Raw genomic sequence first — 13,028 nt, forward strand, 5'->3', positions numbered from 1 at the left:
TTATAATTAGTTTTAGAGAAAGGTGATGGGAACTAATATTTATTGAGCTTAACACCATGAGTCCCTTACATATAATGCCCCCTTTGGTTCAATTTTTCAGATAAGGAAAGTGAACCCGGGAAGAGGAAAGTAACTACTTCAATGTCAGAACCACCCAAAATAAAGGACAGGGTGAGACTTTGAACTCACATATACCTGCCTTCACAAGTCTATAACTTTGTCTCTTTGTGATGCTCACCATTAGAACACAATTCTAGGCATTCGGTGCAGTTGCGTCCCAGACCTCTGGGTCCCCCACGGGGAGAAGCCGTACTCCATCCTCCTGGCAGTTGAAACCCTGAAAAAAGTTGAGCACACTATGCATGTCCACATTTACTTTTCCAGTATTGCTTCAGCTGTGTCTGATAATAATATCACATTCAGTATTTATTACTCTGATTTTATTGGTCTCACTAAATGAAGCTCAGGGAGTGTAGCTGTGGATCAGTTATTGGAAATTTCCCCAACGTCGAAGTTACTTTCTAAAATGAAATTTTCCTGCTGGTAATACATCATAGAGGTTCGTCTGTCAGTTCTATATCCAGTAAATTTGCGAGTATCGTTGGTTTTCCTTCCCAAATGCTTCTTGAGTCTACATTCCTTCTTGCCCTAAGTCATTCTTCACGTTGAAGCCAGAGTGATCTTTTGGAAATGCTAAACTGCTGTCGTGAACCCTGCCTAGGATCCTTCACTGGCTCCCTACTGCTCCTAGAGTAGAGCCAAATCCCAACCATGGCCCTGCAGGCACATCCCAGCATTCCAATGTGTTCCAGGTGAGGAGTGCAGCATATGCAAAGGGCTCTAGCAACCTTTCCAGAACCTTCACATGCCTCTCCTCTGCTACTCTCCCAGCTGCAATCACACCATCTTTCATTATCCCTCCTGCCTTGGAGCCTTGGCATCTACCATTTTGTTTGCACGGAACACATTTCTACTTTCCATCCCTCTTCTTAACTGGTTCTCATCCATTAGTGTTCAGCTCAAATGCTACTTCCTCAAGAAAACTTTCTCTGATCACCCAGGTTAGGGAGAGTTCCCCCATATTTCTATGCCAAGTGCTCCATAGTTCTCCTTTGAAGCACTTCTCATGAGAGTAATTGAATATCTGATTGTATAGTGCCCTGTTTGATCTTTCCCACAAGCACAGAAACACTACAAAGTCAGACATTATGTCTTTCTTATTCTCTGCTGCATATATTCCCATCCCCTTGCAGAGTAGGTCTTGGATAAGTAATTTGTTGAGTGAATAAACAAACTTGAGGGGGAAACTGCTTTTTTTCTCCCCTAAAGGAGGATGATCTAATTGATAAGCTTTCTTCTCTTAAATCAAAGAAATGTCTACATTTTAAGCAGGCTTAATCTCATTGCAACATATATTTGGGGACAATCCCATTAAAGCATGCTGTGCAGCTCGGTCACTAACTGTGGCTATCATTACCCAGGACTAGAGTTATGTGCAGTGACCTTTCCAGCTGAATCTCTGCCTCAGGCCAGCTTCTCCAATATGATTATCTTGCTTTAATATGTATGTGACCTGCCTCTAACAAATTGCTTTAATAATGGTTGTCTCCAGCTGAGCAAACCTGTAAAGGAGGCATTTTTCCTTGGCTAGTGTAATGGACTAGACCAATGCCATGATTGGAAGAGCTAGAAGCAGGGCGACATTGACTGTTCTTTCTTCCCAGAGTTTGCCTTTGTTGAATCCTTTCTTCTTTTTAGGAGATAAAACTCATTTTTCTTGCATCCCATTTCTTGAACCATCTAGCAGTAGTCTTGGCCTCTAAAATACATAGGAACAATGAGCTCATTCATCCCCCACTTACAACTCTTCCCTTCACCATTGCTGCAGTCACACTTGGGTGCTCCAGCCTCTAAGAGCAGATTCATCAATGACTGTAAGTGGAGGCGCTAATGTCCACATCATTCATTCCACTGTGATGGTTGAAAAATGGCTTTAGCTTGGGAGTCATCATCCTGGATGGGTGCTCAGTGGAATTAACTCATGATTCCTTGTCATTTCTGGCCGAATTTCAGAAGAGCGGCTTTAAGTAGACCTGGTGGGATTAAAAACAAAGATAGATCTGGAAAGTTTAATGGCAGTATCCCCTGACACTTGTAAAACTCTTTTTTTTTTTTTTTTATTTTTTTTTTTAAATTTTTTGTTTATTGCAGTAACATTGGTTTATAACATTGTAAAAATTTCAGGTGTACATCATGGTACTTCTATTTCTGCATAGATTACATCATGTTCACCACCAAAATACTAATTACAACCCATCACCACACACATGTACCCAATTATCCCTTTCACCCTCCTCCCTCCCCCCTTCCCCTCTGGTAACCACCAATCCAATCTCTGTCCCTAGGTGTTTGTTTAACAGTATGGAGATTCCTCAAAAAATCAACGATAGAACTACCATATGATCCAGCTATTCCACTGTTGGGTATTTATCCAAAGAACTTGAAAACACCAATTTGCAAAGGTACATGCACCCCTGTAAAACTCTTGAATGAGGAAAGGGAAGCACAAGGAAAAAATAGCAACCAGAAGTAAAAAAAAAATTAGATGCAGGAACCAATTTTGCTCCAGAGCTGAAATTCCTGATGTTTAGAGTGTTGTGACAATATGATGTTCTGACATACCCATTTCTTCAAAGAGAGCATCAGGAGCAGAAAGTCCTAGCTTTCTCAGCTTGGGTCAAGTCTGGCAAAATTGCTCATCTCGGCCACCCGGATTTTGAGAATGGATTGTGAACATGCCTTCTTAGAGGGACAAGGTGATGTCTGATATTCACCATTCCCATTGAGGTTAAGTAACAATAATAACATAATATTTATTGAGCACTTATTAGGCACCAGGAACTAAATGCATTTTATATCGTCCCATTCAGTCCTCAAAAAACCCTATGAAGTAGGTTTTAGTAGGTTTTATTATTAACCCCATTTTACCGAAGAGGAGTGTGAAGTTCAGAGTGGTACAGTAACTTTCCCATGGGCACATTTTAGTGAAGGGCAGAGGCAAATTTTTGATCCATGTTTGACAAATTCCAAATCCAAGCTGTTAAGCACTTACTGAATGCCTTTACTTAGGAAAGAACTATAATGGTGACAAATAATAAATCAACCCCATTTAGTCACGGGAGGACCACACAGTGACCTCTGTAACCCCCTCTTTCTAAATAAATCTATGGCTGGGAGAGAAAAGAACCTCCTTTTCCAGAGTAACTTCCTTTTCCCTATCAGCTAAAAGAATGAACCAGAGGGATAGTTTTTAGTACCCAGAGATGAAAACCTCTGCCGTTGCTGGTGAATGCTAAATCATAAGCTGAGGATGGTTTTCTCTCTCTGGAATTCAAGGTTGGAGTTCATGAGCTATATAAAGGAGTAAAAGGAAGACAGCCTCCCTTGTGGAACCGGTTATTTAAAGGTTTTTTTTCATGCTTAACATTGTTGGATATTATGCAAAACTCCTTCTAGGAGAGTTTCCCAATAAAATAAGCTGGCTGTTTCCATCTAATGAGATTGGTTTAAAAAATGCCATGGCAATGAGTCTGCATGGCCTCAGACCCTCTGAGAGCAGACTCACCATCAGCAAAAACCGCTGGGGTTAAGTGCGCGAGCTCTGCTACTGGCAGCCCGGGTTCAGATCCCATGTGTGCACCGATTCACCACTTCTCCGGCCATGCTGAGGTGGCGTCCCACATACAGCAACTAGAAGGATGTGCAGCTATGACATACAACTATCTACTGGGGCTTTGGGGGGAAAAAAGGAGAAGGATTGGCAATAGATGTTAGTTTGGAGCTGGTCTTCCTCAGCATAGGGAGGAGGATTGGCATGGATGTTGGCTCAGGGCTGATCTTCCTCACACACACACACAAAAAAACAAAAAACAAAACAAAACAAAAACTGCTGGCAGAGAAGGAAGCCTGGGCTGTTATATATTAAATTAACCACTAGAGGGGCTGCATGTGGAATTCAGGCAGAGTGCATTGCCAAAGGTAAAGCTAATAATTGAAATCTGTGTGCCCCTAATGAAAATCAGGTTTCTTGATTTGAGCCTCCTTCACAGAATGGGAAGGTAAAATGTGATAATATTTTTAAAAAGTTCTTGCTCTATCTTTATCACTAAACATTCATTTAAAATAAAATTCCTAGGAGTTGCAATGAAAAAATACTGTGGTCATTTATGGGTAGTAATGCCACACACGTGGTCTGAGGTAGCACCAGTGCAAGCGACAGACAACCCACTCTGAACTGGCTAATCCATAAGAGAATTTATTGGCTCACGCATCTGGATAGTTAAGGGCTTCATCAGGCTTCCAGTATAATGTGATCCTGGGTTGAAGTGATGCAATCAGAACCAATCTCTCTTCATCTCTCTTCTTTGTGTTGATCCCAAGTCCAGCAGAAAAGAAAAACATGTGACCTTGTAGTGGACTTTTCGGAGTCCTGAGATCGCAACTCATTGGTTCTGATTGTGCCACATGCCCAGCCCAAAGCAATTATGATGGCCAGATAGATGTGATAGTCAGGCTTGTATCACATTCTCACCCCTGGAGCTGGACATCTCCAAAGGCTAAGACTAAGAGTGGGAGAGAAGTGGCATCCCTGGAAAATAATCAAGGTGCTATTTCCAGAAGAGGAGGTAATGGATACTAGTTGGTGAAAATCAACAAAACAACGACAAAAACAAAAAAGTCCATTAGAACCAACAGGGTAAGAGATGATTATGCTTATAAATAATGTAAAGTTTGGATCTGAGGAGACCATTTAGAGATTGAGGCCTTCACTCAGGAGTGTTTGGAGAATGTAGATAGAAAATCCTAAAGAATTCACATTCAAAAGTGTATTAGAACTAATAAGTGAGTCCAGCAAGGTTACAAGATAGAAGAACAATATACAAAAATCAATTGTTTTTATATACGCTAGCAGTGAATAATCCAAAAAGAAATTAAGAAACAAATTCCATTTACAAAAGCATAAAAAATAATAAAATACTCAGAAATACATTTAACAAAGGAATTATAAGACTTATGCAGGGAAAACTAAAAAACATCATTGAAAGAAGTTGAAGAAGATCTAAATAAATGGAAATACATCTCGTTCATGGATTAGAAGGCTTAATATTGATAAGATGTCAACATTCCCCAAATTGATCTATAGATTCAGTGCAATCCCTCTCAGAATCCCAGCTGCTTTTTTTTGTGTGTAATTTGACAAGCTGCTCTCAAAATTCCCATGGAAGTGCAAGGGACCCAGAATAGCCCAAAATATTCTTGAAAGAAAAAAAAGAACAAAGTTGGAAGACTGAGGCTTTCCTATTTCAAAACTTATTACAGAGCTATGGTAATCAAGACAGTGTGGTATTGGCATAAGGATAGACAAATACATCAGTGGAAGATAATTGAGAGTCCAGAAATAAACCCTTACATTTTCTACAATGTTACCAAGACAATTCAATGGAGGAAAGAATAGTCTTTTCAACAAATGGTGCTGGGATAGCTGGGTACATACATACATACAAAAGAAGGAATTTGGATCCCTACCTCACATCATATACAAAAATTGACTAAAAATAGATCATAGATCTAAATCTAAGAGCTAAAACTATAAAACTCTTAGAACAAAATATAGGAATAAGTGTTCATTACCTACTATTAGGCAACAGTTTCTTAGGTATGACACCAAAAGCATAAGCAACAAAAGATAAAATAGATTGGACTTCATCAAAATTTAAAACTTTTGTGTTTCAAAGGACACTATCAAGAAAGTGAAAAGACAGCTCACAGAATGAGAGAATATATTTGCAAACAATATATCTGATAAGAGACTTGTATCCAGAATTTATAAAAAACTCTTACAACACAACAATAAAAAGACAAATAACCCAATTTAAAAATGAGCAAAGAATTTGAATAAACAGTTCTCCAAAGAAGATACACTGATGGCAAGTAAGCACATGAAAAGATGCTCAACATCCTTAGTCATTAGAGAAATGCAAGTCAAAACCACAACGAGATACCATTTCACACTGCTAGGATGACTATAATAAAAAAAACAGACAATAACAAGTGTTGGCAAAGATGTGGGGTAATTGGAACCCCCATACGTTGCTGACGGGAATGTAAAATGGTGCAGTCATTGTGGAAAACAGTGTGGCAGTTCCTCTAAAGCTAAACACAGATTTACCACATGACTCAGAAATTCTAATGCTGGGTATATACTCACAAAAAATGAACACATATGTCCACAGAAAATTGTACACGAATGTTCACGGCATATTACTTATGGCAGTAAAAATGTGGAAACAACCCAAATGTCTATCCATTGATGAATGAATAAACAAAACGTGCTATATCCATACAACAGAATATTATTCAGCCATAAAAAGGAACAAAGTACTGATTTGTGCTACAACATAGAAGAACCTTCAAAACATTATGCTAAATGGAAGAAATCAGACACAAAAGTCCACATATTGTATGATTCTATTTTTATGAAATGTCCAGAATAGGAAAATTGGTAGAGACAGAAAATAGATTAGTGGTTGCCATGGGCTGAGGTGGGGGATTGAGAAGTGATTGCTAATGGAAATAGGATTTCTTTTGGGGGTGATGAAAATATTCTGAATTAGATACTGAGGATGGTTGCATGATTCTGTGAATACACTAAAAACTATTGAATTGTACACTTTAGAAGGGTGAATCATATGGTATGTGAATTATACCTCAATAAAGCTGTTATAAAAAAAGCACATTAGGTAGAGAATCTGATTAGTTCAATTTAATCCTGATTAGTTTTGCAGACAGAGCTTGGAGTCGAATCCTGTCTCCATTTCCAAAGCTCAATTACATCATCTGTAAAATGGAGAGCAGGAGAAATCCTATCAATATTGATGGAGCATTTGTGAGGATTAAATGAGGTAGTTTATATATAGTTCCTGGAACGTAACAAGTGACCAAAAAATGGAATCCAGTAATAGAGGACAGCAGGATTCTGAATGTAGTCAGATAAAGGAAGCCTCACCGTTTTTAGAAATGAGATTTGGAGAAAAGCTGAGTATTTTTGGTGATACATGGCTCTTGGCCTTGAGTATGTCACAGGCGACAGAGCCAAGGGAGCAGCTGCATTGTCCCGCTGATCCCCAGCTCACGTTTCTCTGTGCTCATCTGCAGTCAAAGCCATAAGAGGCTTTACAAGAAGAAAGGACAAATTTCCCCAGCGTTGTGGGGCTGTAGTCACTGGCTCAAGGGCTGAGGCCAAGAAGTGAATCCACAGCCATAGGTCTGCTTCCTGCTCTTTCCTCACAGTAGTCTCTTTCACGTCACAGCAAAGACTGCTTCCTTGCGTTGGTCATGGGGGAGAAACCAAAGGCTATACCCCACTCAGCTCAAGCACAGCTCAGACCTGGAACTGCGGGCTCCGTGGAGACGAGGAAGTTCAGGCAAAGAGCAGGGTCAAGAAAGGAAAAGAAGAAAGGCTATCTGGGTCTAGATGATTCCACTGCAAGGCCATATCTTTAAACCGGAATTTATGTGACACTTACTACAGCATCTTATTGATTCTAAAATTTACCATTAATTTAATGACAACTTTTGGGGTGAGAGTATGGGGTGGAAGGAGAAATACTATTAAATTGTAGACAATTTTATTGTACTCATCAAAAATAGCTTCAATTTGTCTTTAAGATTTGATTCCCTTTTCTCTCAAAATCAGTTACTTTTGAGTCAAGCCTTTTCACATTCTGAATGATAAAGCTCTTCTGAATGCATTGGACCACATACATTCCCTCAGAGTCATCTCGATGTGCTGCTCTTTATCACGACACATGCTGCTTGACCTCTTTCATCTTCTTAGGATTGATAATGTAATTCCAAGTAAAACCGAAGAATACTGGGTTCTCATCTGCAGTTTCTATTCAGTCCAACTTGTAATCCTTTAATTGAATTAGATGCTGAAGAAGTTAAAGGGCTTCTCTGAAAAGTCATTGGAAGCTTTGTGATAAATAGATGTACAGCCCCTGACTAGTCCTTCATGGCCCATGAATCAATTAACACCGATCTTTCCTGGCTTTGAAAATTCCGTGATTTATTATGCCAAGATACTTGGCTAAGTGAGCACATGCTCAGCAATGACAAGGTAAAGCTTACTCACCTTCTTAGCAAGACTTTTTTGGCTTCTCTTATGGTCTTTTGACTTTTTTGCCATTCAGAGTGTAAACATTCTTCTTACTTTTAGGAGAATCTTCCTTTGTGCATCCAGTGGGAAATACTGGCTTGAATGATAGAAACCAAAGGGCTCAGATATTCTTTCTTTCCCACCTCCTGGAACCTGGAGTATAGTTAAATCACACAGTCTTGGTCAATCAGAAGTTCAGACCTATGACCTTGAATCTTGAGGGTCTGGTAATAAAAACATCAAGTGTCCAGTGGCAGTGGTGGCATTGAGGGTCCAGCGGGCACTGCATTGAGTGTCCAGTGGTGGCTGCATCAGGGGCAGCATCCTTAAAGAATGCTCCTGTGGAGTGACCTCAGGTGGATTTTGGGCTGCTAAACCTCTCTGGATTTTGCTTATCTTCCGAGTCTGGTTGCCTGCACTACCCTTGACATCTGTGAACGTTCCATTGTCTTTTTCTATGTAAGTAGGTCAGAGTTGGTTTCTTTTTGTTTTAAGGGTACCTGGGATTTGTTTTAATTCGGTATGGGGAGACATGAAGATATGGAAATGACTTCCATGAAGGAAGAAGTTTTTACTCACAGTTCCCTAGAAACAGGAGGCACAGCATGCCATGCAGGGCCACATGGGGAAGCACCAGGGTTGGGCAGGAGGCAGAGGGAATGAGGAGGAAATGGGCAAGAGCTTTTATCGTGGTTTCTGTGGGAAGGAGTGTGTGAAACAGGGCAAGCAGGCTTAGCTAGTTTGAATAATTTCAGTGGGCCCTAGGGTACAGGGGATGTGCGTAGTTTGGTACCTGGCCCTGGGGCGATGAGAGCAGGTGAATAGTGACCCAGAGTAGAAGAGCTCCATAAAGGAGGCAGTTAAAGATATGGGCTCTGGATTGGTGGGTTCGCATATGAAAGGCATGCTCTCAGGTGAGTCATTTACTACCTCTAGGAACCAGCTAGCCCTGGGAGGGGTGGTCTCTCCAGGGTCAACAAGGTTCCAAGATGTCAAAGCATCAAATGCAGAAACTTAGAAAATGTGATTATTACTCTATTGTTTACATCTGAGAACCTTGACTCTAGAACTTTAATTTTAAAAAAGAGTTCTGATTTCAGAGTATTAAATGTGGAAAATGAAGAAATGCATGCATCTTACACCCAAGGTGGTATGGAGAGTGCTAGGCACCGTTGCCAGCACTTTACTCACATCTTCTTATTGAACCCTTGCAGGAACCCTACTGCAGCAGCCGTTATTTTGATTCCATATTTATTCATGAGGAAATTGAGTTTCAAAGGTTAAAAGGCCACTGTTCCAAAGTCAGACATATAGAGGAGAAGCCAGGACTTGAAATCTTGTGTTTGTGACCCCAGGGCCATGCTTCTAGCTGCCATGCTCACAACCTCTGCATTGTGTAGGGTCGGTGGGCGGGGGGACAGAGGCAGGACTAAGTGGACAGTCCACATGCCAGAATGGAGTAGAAGTTGGGGGAACTGATGCAACGGTCAGTTCCATGGGTTTGACTATACAGAGGAGACAGAACCTTGATTTTTTCCATGAAAAATTTCTAACAAATCAAAAGTAAAGAGAATCCTAAAATGAAGCCCATGTCTCCATCATTATCGTCATGGGGTCAGTCTTGTTTCCCCTTTACTCTCTCCCACTCTCAGGGTGGCCAATGATCCCAGTTTGTCCGGGACTTTGCTGGTTTCAGCACTGATGTCCACTGTCCTGGGAATTCCTTCATACCCAGCAAACCAAGATGGTTGGCCACCCTGTGGCCTCCTTCCCTTGGATTATGTTGAAGCAATTCCAAGATGATGTATCACTTTATCCATGAATGTTGAAGAATGTATCCGTAAAATAGAAAAACGTTCCAAAATATAACTACAGTACCAGCATCACACCTAAAAAAAATCCTTAATATCATAAAATGTCCGGTTACAGTCCAAATTTGCTCAATTGTCGTGTGTGTGTGTGCATGCAACGCCATTGATTTTATTGAATTAGAGTCTATATAAGGTCAACATACTGCATTAGGTTGATATATCTTTTGAGTCTTTTTTAACAAAAAGTTCCTCTTCCCACTTTTTTCTCCATTTATCTATTTAAAATTTATGATTTGTTTGTCTGGTAGAGTTCTTGAGATTCTTGATTTTGCCAGTTCATACCTGCATTATCATGTAACGTGTTCCTCCAACCTCTGTATTATAAATTGGTAGTTAGATCCAGGTTCAGTTTTTGGAGGGAGAGGGGAATGATATTCCATATGTGGTGTTGTGTACTTACCAATGCATTACAGCAAGATGCACATCAATTCTGATCGACTCTTTCTGAGGTTTACCAGTGGGTACGTGTGGTATCTGCCTGATCCACCCATTATAAAGTTCTTCTTTAGCTTTTCACCCAATTATTTTGGCCACCATTGATATCATTGCCTAGATCCATTCTATTTTTAGGAGTACAAAGTGGTGATATTCTAAGTCTATCTTTCCTTTATTATTAGCTGAAAATTTTTAAAAGAAGAAATTTCCATCATCGACTCTTCGATCATCCCAAAGTAGAGTTTACACAGGAAAATCAGGTTAAACTTTTAATGTTTTTCCCTTTGTTATCAGTTTTCAGAAAAATAAGTTGGTATCCTAACATCTTCAGAGGTGACCTTTGAGGTTTCTTTTTTTAAGTATCATTTTGAACTCATTGATTTTTAACATATTTAGTTATTTTAATTCATTATGTATATTCTTCTCTTTGAAGTTAAAATTGAACCACCTTTAGCTGGTAGGAATCTCTTCTGGGGACCCCTCTTGAATCCTTTAGACCTGACCCCAGTGGTCTTTGATAACTGTCTTGCCTTCTGGTACAATATGATATTCTGGGCTCACTTTTTATATTTTCTGACCCAGACAAGGAATTGACCACTTACCCAAAGAGCCCCAGTTCCTTTTAGCAGGAAATGGTATTTAGAAACCACAGTCTGGGCTGTGTCATTGTTTCTAGGCCTTTTATGTAGACAGAGCTAGGAAATGAATAGTTTTAAAAGAGGAAATACATCATGCATTCCTATTGATTTCTCCAACACACCTTTAAGGTCGGAGGGTTTATACCCGAGTTTTCCGATCCTGTACACAGGTATTGCTTCCCTACCACAAAATCCCCAGCCTCAGTTACAGCACCATAATTACTCACTTGCCTTACCCGACAACATTCTTACAACAGTTCGAGAATAACAAAATCAATATTGCAACTAAAAATACGATTTCTGAAAACAACTCGCAACTTCTTTGTAGTTGTTTTTAACCTTAGGCTGTATCCCAGTAGGGACATGGAAGCAAATTACTGTATTTTAAAATGGTTTAACATAATTCCTCACTGCTGAGCCACCAACTTGATACACAGTTTAGTTCACTTATTTGATTTTGCTTTAGATTTTGAGGGGTTGCTTTTTTAAAATTTTGATTTAATTTTATTTCATAATTTTGTAACATATTTACATGCTTAAAAAGTAAAATATTTGGAACAGGTTGCATTCAGAGAACTCTCGTTTCCATTCCTTTCCCCTCCATATCATGCTTCTTACCATCTCCATTAGGTAACTTTTTTTTTTTTTTTTTTAGTTTTTGTTTATTTGCTCATTGTTTTTCTTATATATAAGCAAATATCTGTTCCTATCTGCTCCCTTTCTTAGGTTAAAGAGTAGCATTCTATAACCATTTTTCTGCACCTTACTTTTTTACGTAGGAATGTATCTTGGAGATCACACCTTACCACTAAATAAAAATACAGGAAATTGTCATTACTTGTTGTAGTTATGTTCTGTAGAGTTGCCATGAACACTGAATTAGAAAATCCTGAATCCTTGCTTCTAGGGGAAACACATGGTTAGATTCCTGTGAGCCTCTGGTCACAAAATTTTCATCAACCCATCAATATGTAACCTTGTTTTATGTTTGTTTCTGTTTAAAGATATCTTATTTAATATATATTATTCATTCGTTAATTTTGAACTCAGGCACTATATAACTCATGCCTGAACAAAGCTTATCTAACACAACACATATTGTCTCTGTCAGGCACATCACAGCTTTCTTCGTCCAGGACCTCTCGATAGATAGCACTTCAGTGTTATGCTTGGGGCCACTTTAAACAGTGAAATCACCATCAAAAAGCACAAAAATGCAAAAAACATGGCACTAAATACTGTGTAAAGGACACTCAAGTTTACATAATGAGAACTGAAACAAGAAGGCAGAAAGTTGTCTTGTTTGACCTCAGCTGGGAATGTGCACATCAGACGACTCAAATTTTTTGCTGCTGTGTGCATGTGTATGTCTGGAAATGACCACAAAAGGGCCATCAATATTGACTTTCGGGTTACAAATAAATTTTAGCTTGTAGGTTAATTTGCTACTACCAAATCACAAATAATGAGGAGCAATTATAGTTCTCATTCCTTTTATACTGTTGCATAGTACTCCATTGTGTGGATGTACCATAGTTTTTCAACTGGTCCATTGTTGATCAACATTTGCATGCTTTCCAATCTTTTCTATTACAAATAATGCCACAATGAATAGGCTTGTGCATTTGTGCATTCAACTTTTTGACTTCTCCTTGGAATGGAGTCCTTGAAGTGAGATTGCTAGTCAAAAGATAAATGCATACATAGTTTTTTGTTAGCGTTGACAATTTCCTTTTCCTAAGGGTTGTGCCATTCAGCATTCCTACCAGAAGAGATGAAAGAGTCTGTTTCCCCACAGCCTCACCAACAAAATACGTTGTCCATCATTTGGATATTTGCCAATCTATAAATGGTTATTTCAATGTA

The sequence above is a fragment of the Ceratotherium simum genome, chromosome 26 (assembly GCF_057802395.1).
Source record: "Ceratotherium simum simum isolate JZ-2026a chromosome 26, ASM5780239v1, whole genome shotgun sequence".
In the NCBI taxonomy this organism is placed as follows: domain Eukaryota; kingdom Metazoa; phylum Chordata; class Mammalia; order Perissodactyla; family Rhinocerotidae; genus Ceratotherium; species Ceratotherium simum.